We start from the raw sequence: 16,427 nt of genomic DNA on the forward strand, positions 1-16,427 counted from the left end.
AGATAGCTTGTGACCCTTCCTCCCTACACAACTGCAGCCAGCACCCCCAAGTTAAAGCTCCGCTATGACACAATATAAACAGTAGCAGTCAATCAAGTGCCGGCAGCTCCCACCCCCGCCCTTCTGAAACTTCCCGCAGTTCAGTCCCCGGTAGCACATCGACACGCCTTACCTAAAGCCGCAGATCCCTTTTTATCCTCCTTGGCGTTCTCTCATAAGTGTTTCTTTTAGTGAAAGGACGACTATATGATGGTGCGAAGAGGGGGCGATTACCTCCCTGTAACACTCCTTGCTGCTAGACTATGACGTTTGGTCCGGCTGCAGAGGGGACACGTGCACCCGGGATGCGGAATCATGGGAAAAGCAGTTCGTTTGTTGACCATAGATACGCCTACAAGAAACGGAGATCGGCCGTTAGGAAGGTCGCCATATTACACGAGAGTTTATCCTGATTCTTCCTTCAGATATGGATTAGAGTTATAATTCAGCCGATGGATGGTTTGTTTTTATTGTTTTGAATATTTAATTGCATACTGCATAAGGATTGGAGAATGGCTGCATCACAATGGATTAATGGGGTGGATTGGTTTACATGCAACCTAATATTTTTTAAAGCAAATCACTTCAACTCCTAATTAAAATACACATACGATTATATTTTTTCAGCTCCTTAGGATTGTGCTCTCAATTCAATGTAATAAACTTCAGTTTAATTCACATGTTCATCTACAGACTTCTTAATCTGATTCAGGGTCATGAAATGCCAGAGCCTATGCAGCAACATAGATAGATAGATAGATAGATAGATAGATAGATAGATAGATAGATAGATAGATAGATAGATAGATAGATAGATAGATAGATAGATAGATAGATAGATAGATAGATAGATAGATAGATACTTTATTAATCCCAAGGGGAAATTCACAAATTCACATATGATATAAGGCAGGAACCAATGCATGTAATGCTTATCAGTATTTTATAAACTATTACTATTATAAAATATTCTTATTTTATATACTATTATACTAGTATTTTATAAGCTATTATTATGTATAAACTATTTATTATTTTTAAATTATATTACTATTACAGTTCTCAGGGGTCACTATGCTGGGATGTTCCTGACACTCGGGTGTTAACTAGAGATCTAGTAGTCTGTATGCCGAGATGGGCACAGCGGTTAGTGAGAGACATAGTTATTTTCACAAACAAGTCAATAAGTTAAACAGTCAAATACATGGATAAAATGTTCCAGATAGTTTCAAAGAATAAGATGGTGTGATGGACTGCACCACCGGGCTGGCATCCCTTCTAGAAGGGGTACTCGTTCATTACCTTGGTCAGGAGGCCAGGATGAAGAAAGTGCAGAACAATTCCTGTGTTTGCCAGGGAGTTGGCAGAAGATCAATAAAAAGAGTGAGTTGGCATCCTGGCTGGGCTGGAGCAAGGATCATTACCCAGCCAGAAGGCCAATACAAAGAAGTAGACGTGGGTACAGTCTCTCCCTGATACATTAGATGGCAGCATCCCTGGACTTACATGCCTATTCAGATACTCACAGAGCCTGCTAGGAACTTTACTGCCCTTTTTGGGTTCTTTGGGTGCCACCAGAGGGTGCTGCAGGGATCTGTGAACCCCACTTTGTGGAGCTTCCGCCTGGCATGAGAAGTACTCCCAGATCTTCTATAAAAGGAGCTACTCCGCTTCACCCAATTGAGTTGGAGTCGGGTGGAAGAAGGTGTGGAATATGACCTGGACACAGACAGGCAGACACGCTTAAATTACCCCACACATGTTTATTTAGGGTTTCCATATTACAATTTACTCACACAAGCCCCAATACCCCACAGTCCAGGCCAATAAACAATGCCTTCTCTCTCTCTCTCTTCAGACCGCCTCCTTCTCTCCTCCAGAGACCTCATCCTTCTTCCACTCGATTCAAGTCACCCTCTGAAGGGAGGCGGCCCCTTTAAATAAGCACCCGGATGTGCTCCAGGTGTGTCCCCAGCAATCTCCCACCAACACGCCCCAGTGTGGCGGAAGTGCCGGCTGTATCCCCGGAAGCACTCCGGGTGTCCCCTCTTTTCTTCCCCCCAGCACTTCCGGGAGTGGCATAAGTGCTGAGGTCCAGGGTCCTACTGGTATTGGGGTGCCCCCTGGTGGTGACCACGGGCCCCTACAGGGTCGAGCTTCCCAGCTCTGTACCCATGGCCCCCAGGGCGGTCGCCCCCTCGAGGTCTGGAGGAGGCACAAGCCCTCCTCCGGTCTTCTCGGGCGTCCTGGCTGGGTACCACCCCCATCCGGGTACCACAAAGTACAAAGCTTGCCTGGGAGGAGTGGAGGAGGTAAGAAGAAGAGAAAAAGAAATGCATTGTGTTTGTCTTGGGATTATTATATTAAAGATGTCTTTCTTAAGGTAATTTATTATAATAAAACTTTTATTGGAATCAGAACTTGTGGTTGTGTCTGGAGTGCTGTATCGCCCCATAGTGGTCATAGTGGGTACAAACCAGGAAAGCACTGAAAACACCAATCCTTCTAAATGAGACCCTTTAAAAACAAACTAGAAAAACCCACTCCAGGAGAGGCACATCTCCATCACAGCGTGCGTCAGGTCGCTTAACGTGTGTGAGGCTTCAGTCTGTCTCATCTGCAGCTGGACTCTATTCATTATCAAACGTGCACTACTCTAGTCTGCTATATCTCCGCTCCCACTGCGGCACACGCATAGCCCTAAGATATTCCCAGCAGCCTCGTCATATTTGCTCTGTGTCACCTCATCATGTTGTACCACCAAAGGGTATTCCCAGCAGCCGTCACTGCCACAGACACTGGCTCTAGCTGGTCAGACCCTCCTCACATCCTACTCGTTGTAGTCCCAGAGGGGCTCTGCACACCTCACCTCATGACCTTAATGACATAATCCTAGGGGGCAATCACTGCCTCACTCTCGCTCGTTCTCCTTCTCTCAGAAATGTAAAGTTGGTAAAAAATGAAAAAACTCTCTCGCTTTTCTTTTCTACTGATCACTGTCCTCCAACAGGACAATCACCTTCATCCTCACAAAAACCGCCCCTATCTGATCTCTCAAACATTGACCTTTACACTACTGGTAGTATGTCTTCTTCTTCTTCTTCTTCTTCTTCTTCTTCTTCTTCTTCTTCTTCTTTATTTACTGACAGTTGGCAGACCAACATAAAGGTGCATTACCACCAGGGAGGCAGAGCCTCACCTGTCATCATGAAAAGTAAAAAAAACTAATAATGATAACATAAAATAAATGTGTCCACTGGTCTGTGCTATAATTTTGTTTTCTGTATGATTCCAATAATTTTGATCATTTTTATAGTCAAAATCGCTGAACTGGCGCATTTCCTGTTCAAATACAGAGGAGAAACATGAGGTGCTGCAGCGATGACCCTCACCTCCCCTCGGACTGCGCTCTCCTCACACACTGACGGGGTTGATGCATGTGATTGGCGTGTGCCTGCTGCTGTCTCTCTGTATGTCGCCAATCTAATGTTTGCAGACACGTTTATTATACACCCTGACATTCCACAGTCTGGCTAACATCTTTAATGAATGTGTGTGACATATTCAGTCTTGCTGATCGGACATAAAACTGCACTGAAAAGGCACAAGGTGAGTGAGGCAGACAGTACTGTGCCGCCCTGAAGGGGGCGCATGTAAGCCCAGCAGGCGCTCGTTGCTGCTGTTCTTCTACGCAGAGGCGCCAATAAGTTAGTGACATCAGAAAGTCAAGGGTACTGCAGCGGTCCGCTTATTTTTATTTTTTTGTTCCGACTGACTGCCAAAATGGAAGATTAAGATTTATAAAACTAAAGGAAAACAAGGAGGACTTTTACAAGAAAGTGACGGAGATTTTCGTGGAGAAGGATAAGCGCATGGACTTCATTTTCAAATAAAGGTAAGAGCATAAACGGTTTTCAATTTAATAAAAAAAAGTATCAGACTAAGAAAAAAAAACAATGCAATATTTAAAAACTAAATTTTGACCTTAAATAAAATATTCTTTTGTTTTTGGTGTTATCCTTTTGTTGAACAGTCTCTATTAAAATTGATTAAAGCATCAGAGTTTTAAAAAGTAACTAAATAGATCAATTAAAGTCAAAATTGAAATGTGTTTTTTTTTTTTGTACACTACTCAATACTTTCATTTGTATTGAATGAGTATGAGGGCAGCACGGTGGCGCAGTGGGTAGCGCTGCTGCCTCACAGTTAGGAGACCCAGGTTCACTTCCCGGACCCTCCCATCGTGGAGTTTGCATGTTCTCCCCGTGTCTGCGTGGGTTTCCTCCCACAGTCCAAAGACATGCAGGTTAGGTGGACTGGCGATTCTAAATTGGCCCTAGTGTGTGCTTGGTGTGTGGGTATGTTTGTGTGTGTCCTGCGGTGGGTTGGCACCCTGCCCGGGATTGGTTCCTGCCTTGTGCCCTGTGTTGGCTGGGATTGGCTCCAGCAGACCCCCGTGACCCTGTGTTCAGATTCAATGGGTTGGAAAATGAATGGATGGATGGATGAGTATGAATTGCGGAATTGCAAATGCGCTCTCTGTCGCTGCTATAAATGTAACGTTCTTTCTTAGCCGAATATGCGCCTTACCTCTGTGTGCGTAAAGAATGAGATGAGATATGAAACATAACCAGTAGTCAAGGAGCATGCTGGCTGCCGATTGAATAGTAAATAAGATACTCTTAGGGGTTCATATATTTGTAACTCTGACTCTGAAGGAGTCACCAGCCATGAACGTCACTGATGTCCACACTGCACCCATTGCTATGCTTAAAAACATTTCCACTCTCAACTTCCCTACCGACCCCACGTGAAGGCTGTTAAATGATCACCCACTCCGGTCCCAATTAAAACAGGACTTCATGGGGGGCATCGTGCCTCACCTGTATTGCAAATACCTAAAAGCAACGTTAGTGCTGATCCTGTGGCATGTATCGCCACATCAGCATAGAGAGAGGCTGGGAACATGCATTTGTAGCACATTGCCACACCCAGCATATGTCATATCACCTGGTGACACCTCAGCACCATACTGGAACAGTGTGAGGTTTTATTTACGGTGGCTGGAATGCCAATCCTGCCACCAACCCCCAAGATTTTGGACCTGCTTGCAGGGCTGGATGTAGATTAACATCCGCGCAGTGGTAGTGCTGCTGCTTTGCAGTAAGGAGATTGTGGGTTCGCTTCCCGGGTCCTCCCTTTGTGGCGAGCGCTTTGAGTAGTGAGAAAGGTGCTATATAAATGTAAAGAATTATTATTATCATACCCAGGATGAAGCAATTGCAGGTTAACTTAAGCATTGTCACACACGTACGCTTAGGAGGCACTCAACAAGCCCAAAGGTGAGTGAAACATCGTGAGACAGGGGGGTTGATGTGCGGTTGTAACGTCTCTCTCTCTCTTTCTTTTCATCAAACAAAAAGACGAAAAATGATTACTTACTCTGCGGTGGGTTGGCACCCTGCCCAGGATTGGTTCCGGCCTTGCGCCCTGTGTTGGCTGGGATTGGCTCAAGCAGACCCCCGTGACCCTGTGTTTGGATTCAGCGGGTTGGAAAATGGATGGATGGATGATTACATTTACATTTACATTTACATCATTTAGCAGACGCTCTTATCCAGAGCGACTTACAACAGTGTTTGATTACTTACTTCCGGGTTCCAAGATGGTCACCAAAACGTCACATCTGACGCCTCCAAATAACGTCACTTCTGGCCCTTCCAGACAACACTACTATCGGCTCCCTCTGATGACATCACTACCGTTACCTCATCACTTCTGGTCCACCTTTGACGACGTCGTATCCATCCCACAGTTTCAACGTCATCTCCTGCCAACTCACGTCCCATCTCCATTTTGTCCTCTGTATAAAAACGACATTTTTCAAGATTCAAGAGTATTTATTGTCATTTCATCCATATAGAGTAGTACAGCATACAGTGAAACGAAACAACGTTCCTTCAGGACCATGGTACTACATAAAACACAGGACAACAAAGAATCCACAACACATAACATAACATAAAGACACATAATATATAACAAGGTGCATGTGAGTCAAATGTGCAAACATGTGCAATCATGGAGAACAGAGCACATATATCAGATATCAGTCCGGTCCATGAGAGTTCAGGAGTCTGACTGCTTGGGGGAAGAAACTGTTACACATTCTGGAGGTGAGGGCCCGAATGCTTCGTACCTTTTTCCCAATGGTAGGAGTGTAAACAGTGAATGTGAGGGGTGTGTTGGATCATTCACAATGCTGGTGGCTTTACGGATGCAGCGTGTGGTGTAAATGTCCATGATGGAGGGAAGAGAGACAGTGACGATCTTCTCAGTTGTCTTCACTTTCTGTTGTAGGGCTTTGCGATCCTTGACCGTGCAATTTCCAAACCAGACAGTGATGTAGTTGCTCAGGATCCTCTCTATGGTTCCTCTGTAGAATGTTGTTAGAATAGCTGGTGGAAGATGGGCTTTCCTCAGCCTATGCAGGAAGTAGAGCCGCTGCTGGGCTTTCTTGGCTGAAGAGCTGGTGTTGTGGGACCAGGTGAGGTTCTCTGCAGAGGTGGACACCAAGGAATTTGGTGCTATTGACGACCTCCACAGTTGAGCCGTCAATGTTCAGTGGCAGATGGTCACTCTTAGTCTTCCTAAAGTCAAAAATCATCTCCTTTGTTTTGTCTACATTCAGAGACAGGTTATTGGTTTTACACCAGTCCGTTAACCGCTGCACCTCCTCTCTGTATGCTGACTTACTGTTGTTGCTGATGAGACCCACCACAGTCGTGTCATCGACAAATTCTATGATGTAATTAGAGCTGTGCATTGTTGCACAGTCATCAGTCAGCAGTGTGAACAGTAATGGACTAAGCACACAGCCTTGAGGGGCTCCAGTGCTCAGTGTGGTGGTTCTGGAGATGTTGTCTCCAATCCTGACTGACTGAGGTCTCTCAGAATCCAGTTACAGAGGTAGGTGTTCAGTCCCAGCAAGCTCAGCTTTTCCATCAGCTGCTAAGGAATGATCGTGTTGAATGCTGAGCTGAAGTTGTAACGGTATCAAATGCTATACATGGTTTTGATCACTGCAAAAAGTCTTTTGTCCAACGGACATTACACGGGGACGGTCCCCAAATCTTTTTCTTTGTGGAAGTCTTTTCTCTCATAGGGAAAAACCTACTACAACATGTAAGCAGAATTATAAAGGGTCAGCCGAATACACAGCATTACTGTGATTCGCAAGGCGAGCATCGACTACTTCAGTAAATCTCTCTATTATAATAAAAAAATCTTGGTTCGGGACGTGATCTTCTCGGAAGACACTTTAACGTCCCATGAGAGTCCCGCGAGAGACACTTTAATGTCGTGTGAGACAAGGCAGTGAGACAAAAGGACAGCTGCTGTACAGGCTTTTAAATGATCGACACGCAGCGCAACAAGCAGAACACGCAGCTCGGCAGCAGCAAGCCTGCAGCTGATATGTCCGCATCTCCTTAGCATGCGTTCAGCCCCCCCCCCTTTCACAACGCGAGCGGCAGAGACGTGAAGTTGGCTGGCGTGTAGTGTGCCCCGTGGGTCGAGATAAGCGAGCAGGGGGCAAATCCCCCTAGTAAAAAGAAAAAAATAACTTTTGTTAACCTTTTCATTGCTGAGTCCTACATGAAGAATAACAAGCTAACTTTATTACCATCCACCCATTATCCAACCCACTATATCCTAACTACAGGGTCACGGGGTTCTGCTGGAGCCAATCCCAGCCAGCACAGGGCACAAGGCAGGAAACAAACCCCGGGCAGGGCGCCAGCCCACCACAGTAACTTTATTACCATTAATAATAATTGCTGACTTTGAAAGTGTACTGAATTTAGTGCCGGCTTTGTATCCATTTTAATCAGCAAACATGTTCCAGTTCCAAATCATTGGGTTGGAAAAATGTCACATAGAGATCATGTTTGTTTTAACCGATTCAAAAGTTCTGAGGTCATGTCGAGTGTGAATCACAGTTAATTTGCGGAGTCACGTCTAACAAATGCAATTATTGAGATTTTCCTTCTACACCCATGTCAGTATAGCTGGGCACAAGTCTACCATTACCGTGAAATCTGCTGATAACACAATGGTAGTGGGTCTTATTTCTAATGGCGATGAGATGAAATACAGGAAGGAAATCAGAGCCCTGACACGCTGGTGCCAGGAAAACTGGCTCTTCCTTAAGAGGTAAGAGCGGACTTCAGAAAGCAAGGAGGCCTACACTCCCCTGTCATCACCAATGTGGAGAGAGTGAGCAGGTTTAAGTTCCTTGGTGGACATATCAATGAAGAACTCACATGGTATATTGTTCACACTAAATAAAGTGGTGAAGAAGGCTCAACAACTCCTGCACCTAAGTCAGGGGTGTGCAGCTTAATTCCTGAAGGGCCACAGTGGCTGCAGGTTTTGGTAGAAAACGCTGCGGTTAGATTTCTGGCAGGCACATGTAAGCGTGACCAGATCTCTCCTGTCTTAGCTTCCCTTCATTGTCTTCCGGTCCGTTTACAGAGTTGATTTTAAGGTGCTATTGTTTATTAAGTGCTTAAATGGGATAGTGCCTTCCTGTGTCTATGACCTTTTAACCCTTTTACATTCCATCTTACCAACTTAGGTCTTCTGATCAGACGCTCTTAGCAGTGTCTACTCTCTAGTTCAGGGGTCGCCAACTCCAGTCCTGGAGGACCACCGCGGCTGCAGGTTTTCATTCTAAACCTTTTTCTAATTAATGATGTGTTTTTCAAAATCAAAAGTGTCAAAGTGAGCTTTATTGCCATCTCAACCATATATAAGTATACAGATAGACGAAATTGCAAAGCTCAGGGTCCACAGTGTAACAACATGACGTGCAAATAATAAATTAAAAATAGAGTTAAAATTTAAATTTAAAATTAAAACACAAACAAGACAAGACATTGTGCAAAGACAAGACAAAGAAGTAGCAGCAATATTGATGTGTAAGATATCCATCCATCCATTTTCCAACCTGCTGAATCCGAACACAGGGTCACGGGGGTCTGCTGGAGCCAATCCCAGCCAACACAGGGCACGAGGCAGGAACCAATCCCGGGCAGGGTGCCAACCCACCGCAGGACACACACAAACACACCAAGCACACACTAGGGCCAATTTAGAATCGCCAATCCACCTAACCTGCATGTCTTTGGACTGTGGGAGGAAACCAACGCAGACACAGGGAGAACCTGCAAACTCCACGCAGGGAGGGACCCGGGAAGCGAACCCAGGTCCCCCAGGTCTCCCAACTGCAAGGCAGCAGCGCTACCCACTGCGCCACCCTGTGTAAGATATGTAATATAATAAATAAATAATAAACTAGCCAACCCGCGGCGTAGCATACGGCGCATAATTATGTATTGATGGGTGAACACTTCCTGAAAGACACGGTTGTCCAAATGGGGTGGGTATGAGGATACCACTGTGAGTGAATGCAAAGATGGAACTCTGGAGACAGGGCGGGGAAGCGTGTCCGAGAGGTTTCGGGTCCTAACCGTCCAACGACGGGTCGGCACCACCAGTAACGATCCTTCCGCAGGTTCACCTACGGAACCCGTGTTAGGACATTTACATCCTCTAGATAGGCAAGTTCGATCGTCTGACGCCCATTCTGTCCCCCGCCATTCTAGTCTGCCGATTTCTTAAGTCATCTCTTAGTCATCGTTCAGTATGCACTGCCTGCTCAGTGGCTGAAGTTGCCACAAAATGAGTCCAAACATCACTCCTTTTTCTAGTGCTCATTCTCCTGAGGTGTTAAAATCTGTCTTAGACTCTTCTCTGCTCCTCACCTAGTGCAAAACAAGGGGGGATGGGTGTGGAATGGTCACCGTTCCCTTGGTGACAGTCTTGAGTGACAGTTGTCCTTCAGCTGAACCATTGGTTAAACCTTTGTGTGACCCTAGCACATTATATTTTTAAGTAAATGACTTTAACTCTCCAGTTTTTATTTTATTTTGGGTTACAACCTGAAGTTTAAGTTATCATAACCTTAATATTTTAAACTAACCTTATTCATTCAAATTCAAAATGTTATTTGCTTTTACTTTGTCATTATGTCCTTTTTGACCAATCTTTTTATACAAATATTAGATCAATATGTTAAGTCTGCATAGGAAAAACAATTATTATACCAGGAAACTCAAAATTGGAGTAAAAATGAACACTGCTATAGATAGTGTACGATTATTAACTATAAGTACTTTGTAATTGTAGGCTTGGATTATTTTATTATATAGCCTAGTGTTTGTTTACTTTACTGATAGACAAAGACAATGAAAGGACAAATTAATCAATAATTTATTTGTAACAGGATTATTTATTTATAAAATAACACACCACAGATCCTCAAGAAACAGTAACAAAATCATAGTGACAGAAATTGACAGACCTTTTTTATTTATAAGAAAATGCGTTTTAGATATTTGTGATAATTTTATGATAATTTCTAAATATGATCCAACATACAACAAATGGAATTTTACGTTAGTATTTGACTGAGGTACTGAGCCGGTAAGTGGTCACGTGACAAAAGAACGAACAACTCGAAAGACTGGAGGAATGAACTAATCAATTCTCTTTCTGGCTCAGACTGCATAGGTTAAGCTTATGGGGCTGTCACGTGATGAACGAACGACTCAAACCCAAAGACTCGAGAGATAAACTAATCAATTCTGTTTCCGGCTCAGACTGCATACTAGGTTAAGCTTATGGGGCTGTAACGTGATGAACGAACAACTCAAACCCGAAGGCTCGAGAGATAAACTAATCAATTCTGTTTCTGGCTCAGACTGAGTTGGTTAAGCTTATGGGGCTGTCACGTGATGAACGAACGACTCAAACCCAAAGACTCGAGAGATAAACTAATCAATTCTGTTTCCGGCTCAGACTGCATAGGTTAAGCTTATGGGGCTGTCACATGATGAACGAACAACTCGAACCCGAAGGCTCGAGAGATAAACTAATCAATTCTGTTTCTGGCTCAGACTGAGTTGGTTAAGCTTATGGGGCTGTCACGTGATGAACGAACGACTCGAAAAACCCGAAGATTCGAAACAGGTGAATCAATAACTATAGGAAGTTGCGCAAATGCGCATGTGCGACTGAACGAATCACTCCCACGAGACGACTCGTTCTTCCCGAGTCACATTAAAGATTCGTTCAAAATGAACGAATTGTTCAAGAACGACCCGTCACTGCTGCTCATGTGTCCGCCCCCAGCTCCTCACCTGAATTGCTTTTGTCTGCGTACAGTCCACATGCACTTGTGAGTCACGTTGAATGTTCATTTTCCACACACCGTCTCAGTCGCATGCACCTGTGAGGTTTCCCATGTTGAGTCCAATTAAGCCAAAGGCTCCACACCTGGTGGTGCCCTTCCATCAATTCCTTTAAGTTTCAGCTTTGCAACCATACGCTACAGTTCACAAGCACGTGTGAGCCACGTTCGGGCCGGGTGAGGTTCCCCGTGTTGAGTCAAATTAAGCCACAGGCTCCACAGCTGGTGGTGCCCTTCCATCAGTTCCTTTCAGTTTCAGCTTTGCAACCATACTCCCCCTGGAACCCAAAGACTTTGGTTACCCAGTTGGCTGCCCGGCGGGTCATGGGAATAACACCGCCGGATCGCCAGTCGGCATCGTGTATGGTCGGAACTACGACGGTATGTGATCTTCTTCGAACCTCCGACTTTCATTCTTGATTAATGAACACATTCTTGGCAAATGCTTTCGCTCTCATGCCATGGTCAGCTGTTTAGTGAATTGTTGGTGGGCGGGGCTCTGTGAGATGGTGGGCGTGGCTGTCTTGCGTGCGTCTTGCTTGCCATGGACTTAGTAAAGTATATATATAGATAATAGATATAGATAATACAGAAATTATCAGTGTATGATAATAGTTATTTAAGACAGGTGTAATCAATGACTGGTCAGAATGTTTCACAGCAGAAGGATAACAAGAGTGTCAAAATACTTAAAGGTCAGTATGAGATTTTCAGTTCTTCTCTACCTGCACACTCATTTTTGCAGGACAGTGGCTCGCATGTGTAAAAGTTCTTTTTTTCGAGGTGGTTGAGGCCGTGTGGAAGGTCCCAGGGGGCAGCCTGGTGTTAAGGAGTCTGACAGCTTGGGGGTAAAAACTCTCCTGCAGCCTGGCAGATCTGGCTTTGATGCTGCAGTATCTTCTCTTGGATGGCAGAAGTGTGAAAAGTCCATGTGAGGGGTGTAAGGGGTCCTGCGCAATGCTGCAGGCCTTGCGTACACTGCGTTTGTAAAATATGTCCTGTAGTAAAAGGAGAGGCACCCCAATAATGTTCTCTGCTGTCTTCACTATCCTTTGCAAGCGCTTGCAGTCGGATATGTTGCAGTTGCCATACCAGACAGTGATACAGCTGGGCAGGACACTCAATGGTGCCTCTATAGAACATGGTGAGGATGGAAGGGGGAAGACTTGCTCGCTTCAGTTGCCTCAGGAAGTGTAGTCTCTGCTGGGCTTTGTTGATTAGTGATGAGGTGTTATGTGTCCATGTAAGTTCCTCAGTTATGTGCACACCGAGGAACTTGGTACTTCTAACAGTCTCCACATCTAAGCCGTTGATGCTGAGTGGGATGTGGGCAGGATGTGATTTTCTGAAGTCCACGATTATCTCTTTTGTCTTGTCGACACTGAGAGATAGATTGTTGTCTGCACACCATGCAGACAGCTGTTCCACCTCATCTCTGTATGCTGTTTCATCATCCCTGCTTATCAGTCCCAGTACTGTCGTATCATCCGCAAACTTGATGATGTGGTTGGTGTTGTGTGTGGCTGTGCAGTCGTGAGTCAGCAGGGTGAAGAGCAGTGGACTAAGCACGCAGCCCTGTGGAGCTCCAGTGCTCAGTGCGATGATGCTGGAAGTGTTGCAGCCCATCTGAACTGACTGGGGCCTCTCTGTCAAGAAGTCCAGGATCCAATTGCAGAGGGTGGTGTTCAGGCCCAACCTGCTCAGTTTTACAACCAGCTTTTGAGGGATGATTGTGTTGAAGGGAGAGCTAAAGTCTATGAAGAGCATCCTGACATATGTGTCTTTTTTATCCAGATGTGTCAGGGAGAGGTGAAGGGCAGAGCATATGGCATCCTCAGTTGACCTGTTTGAGCGGTATGCAAACTGAAGAGGGTCAAGGGAGGCAGGGAGATTAGTCTTTATGTGTGACATGACTAACCTTTCGAAGCACTTCATTATGATTGGCGTGAGTGCAACTGGTTGGTAGTCATTCAGGCATGTCACTGATGACTTCTTCAGCACTGGTATGATGGTGGTCGACTTGAAGCATACTGGGACTGACGACTGGGTTAGAGATGTGTTGAAGATGTCTGTGAGGACACCAGCCAGTTGACTGACACATTCTTTGAGCACATGACCAGGTATGTTGTCAGGTCCTGCAGCCTTGCGTGGATTGACTCTGGATGGAGTCCTCTTCACGTCAGTTATGGACTGACAGAGTACCTGGACAGTGGAGGGAGGTGTTGCTTTTCTCACAGGCTCTTTGTTCTGCGCCTCAAACCGTGCGAAGAAGTTCTTCAGCTCATCCGGAAGGGAGGCATCACCATCGCTGCTGTGTGGGTTGGGCTTGTAGTTTGTAATTGTCTGAACGCCCTGCCATATAAGACGCGTGTCTCTGGTGCTGCTGAATTGTTTGTTGATCCTCTGCGCGTATGCCCACTTAGCTCTCCTTACAACGCGAGACAGGTTGGCTCTGGTCACCCTGAGGGCGGCCTTGTCTCCAGATCTGAAGGCTGCATTTCTGATCATGAGCAGCTTGTGCACTTCTCTTGTCATCCAGGGCTTTTGGTTGGCTCTTGTGGTAACATCCTTGGTAACAGTAACATCCTCTATGCATTTGGAGATGTAGCCAGCTGCTAATTATCATCTTTTGAATTCATTTTAATTGACTTGCTCTTAAACTCAGACCCCTTAATTGTTTCTTTTTCCTTAATGAGCAGCCAAACAATAACGAGACACAAAATGAGCCAAAACAACTGGTGTCCATCATACAGTATCTGAAAATAAAGAACGATGAAGGATCTGCTTAGGTCCACAAAACATTTTTCCAGGGCTCTTAGAAAGAGAAAAATCAACAATTTTGGAAATGTCTGCTAATGCACCACGAGAGCAGCAACAAGCCACGAAATTAAAGAACAGCTTTAATTAACGACAGGAATCGGCACCTCATTAAGGAACTGGTTGGAGTTTGACGCCCTGACTTTGTTGGTCTTCTGTTGGCTCACTCACGTCACATTTTATTTCTGTTTGGGTGCCATTTAAGGAAAGAAATGAAGCAATTCAGAGGAACGATGAAGGAATTCAGGGAAACCAATCTTAAAAAAGCAATTCAATTCAAATGAATTCTCAAAAGTTAATTAGCAGCACAAACAGGGCACTCAATAAAAAAAGGGTTAGAATGAAAATCTGCAGCCATGGTGGTCCTCCAGGACTAGACTTGGTGACCCCTGCTCTATTGTGCTTCTGTAACGGCCACTGCTAGGCTTTGGAACAAACTACCTGCTTACGTCAGGTCTGCTACATCTGTCACCATTTTGAAATCCAAGTTGAAAAATGCATCCTTTTTCCTTTGGGTTTTAGATAGATTTGGTTCCTTTAACTGTGAGGATGTGTGACGATGTGGGTTCAGCTCCAGGCTCCTGTCCCGTCCGGGGGGGGCGCTTGAATTGCAGCACTTCCACCACACCAGGAATTGCTGCCGGAAGAGAACCCAGGTGCACCAGAAGTGCTTCCAGGTGCCCATGCAGCACTTTCGCCACACCAGAAAGTGCTGCTGGAAGAGCGTCAGGGAGCACCTGCAGCAGATCCGGGTGAACTATAAAAGGGGCCGCCTCACTCCATTCGGGGAGCTGGAGTTGGGAGGCAGAGGGCAGAGCTTGTGGGAGAGGAGAGGAGAGGAGAGGAGAGGAGGCAGCAGAAGAACAGAAGGAGAAATGAAAGAAAGAGAAAAGGAAAGAAAAGAGCTGAGTTTATTGGGGTGATTGGTGCATTGTGCAGAAAGGATCTATAAACGTGTGTGCTTTGGGACTTCTGTGTGTCCTGTGTCTGTCTGTGATCCGGGCATCTTCCACACACTGATGACCCGAAGTGAGCACAACACGTTGCAGCGATAGTCAACAAGTCTCATGAGACCTTTATTTCCTAAGCTGTGTGACGAAAGCCCATACATCTCAATCTATACAGTTACATGGTGGAGTCTATACTCAATGGCTGCATTACATCCTGATATGGTACCTGTTCATTCCTGGGCCACAAACTACTAGAGTATGGTGAAATATAAACTGTACTATTAAAGACATCCACCATTTGTGATGAGACCTGGGTTCGCTTCCCGGGTCCTCCCTGCGTGGAGTTTGCTTGTTCTCCCTGTGTCTGTGTGGGTTTCTTCCCACAGTCCAAAGACAGGCAGGTTATGTGCATTGACGATCCTAAATTGTCCCTGGTGTGTGCTTGGTGTGTGTGTGTGTGCCCTGCAGTGGGCTGGCACCCTGCCCTGGGTCTGTTCCTGCCTTGCGCCCTGTGCTGGCTGAGATTGACTCCAGCAGATCCCCGTGACCCTGTGGTTAGGATATAGCGGGTTAGATAATGGATGAATGGATGGTAGTTTTGTAAAAGTAAAGGAATTTCTGACAAAATTGACTTCAGCAATGGGAATGTTCATTATCAGTATACTGTTTTTGTTTTGTTGGTAATTTGAAGTTACAGTGATTTGATATTTGCTGTATTAATATACTGTGAGTTTTCAGTCACATTGAACAGAAACTGCTTGTACAATCGTTATTGAAGAGGCTACTTTTGACTTTTATATTTTGAGTATATTTCAGAGACTGTACTTTTTTTACTTTTACTTAACTAAAAAAGTTGAATGAGTACTTGTACTTTTACCAGAGTCTTTTTTCACACAAGTATCTGTTCTTTTACTTGAGTAAAGAACTTGTGTACTTTTGCCACCTCCGGCAGTTTGTGAGAACGTCTGAGGAAATAAAGTCAAAGCGAACTTTGTCATCTCCACCATATACAAGTATACAAATAGATGAAATTGTGCAGCTCAGGGTCCACAGTGTAACAACATGAAGTGCAAATGAAAAAATGAAAACTTAAATTAGTCAGTCAGTATCCAACCCGTTATATCCTAACACAGGGTCACGGGGGTCTGCTGGAGCCAATCCCAGCCAGCACAGGGCGCAAGGCAGGACCAAACCCTGGGCAGGGCACACACACTAGGAACAATTGAGAATCACAAATGCAGCTAACCTGCATGTCTTTGGACTGCGGGAGGAAACCCACACAGACACGGGGAGAACATGCAAACTCC

At 45.1% G+C, this 16,427-nt stretch overlaps 1 protein-coding gene across 2 annotated transcripts in view; it reads right to left on the reverse strand.

Moving 5' to 3' along the window:
• The window catches only part of ctif (CBP80/20-dependent translation initiation factor), a 442,611-nt gene extending 442,273 nt beyond the window's left edge, over window positions 1–338 (reverse strand). For both annotated transcript variants that reach the window (XM_051929787.1, XM_051929786.1), the window contains exon 1: window positions 173–338. The gene's annotated coding sequence lies outside the window, so the exon portion shown is untranslated. The remainder of the gene's footprint in view (window positions 1–172) is intronic.
• Between the last annotated feature and the right edge of the window lie 16,089 nt (window positions 339–16,427).

The sequence above is a fragment of the Erpetoichthys calabaricus genome, chromosome 7, assembly GCF_900747795.2.
Source record: "Erpetoichthys calabaricus chromosome 7, fErpCal1.3, whole genome shotgun sequence".
NCBI lineage: Eukaryota > Metazoa > Chordata > Cladistia > Polypteriformes > Polypteridae > Erpetoichthys > Erpetoichthys calabaricus.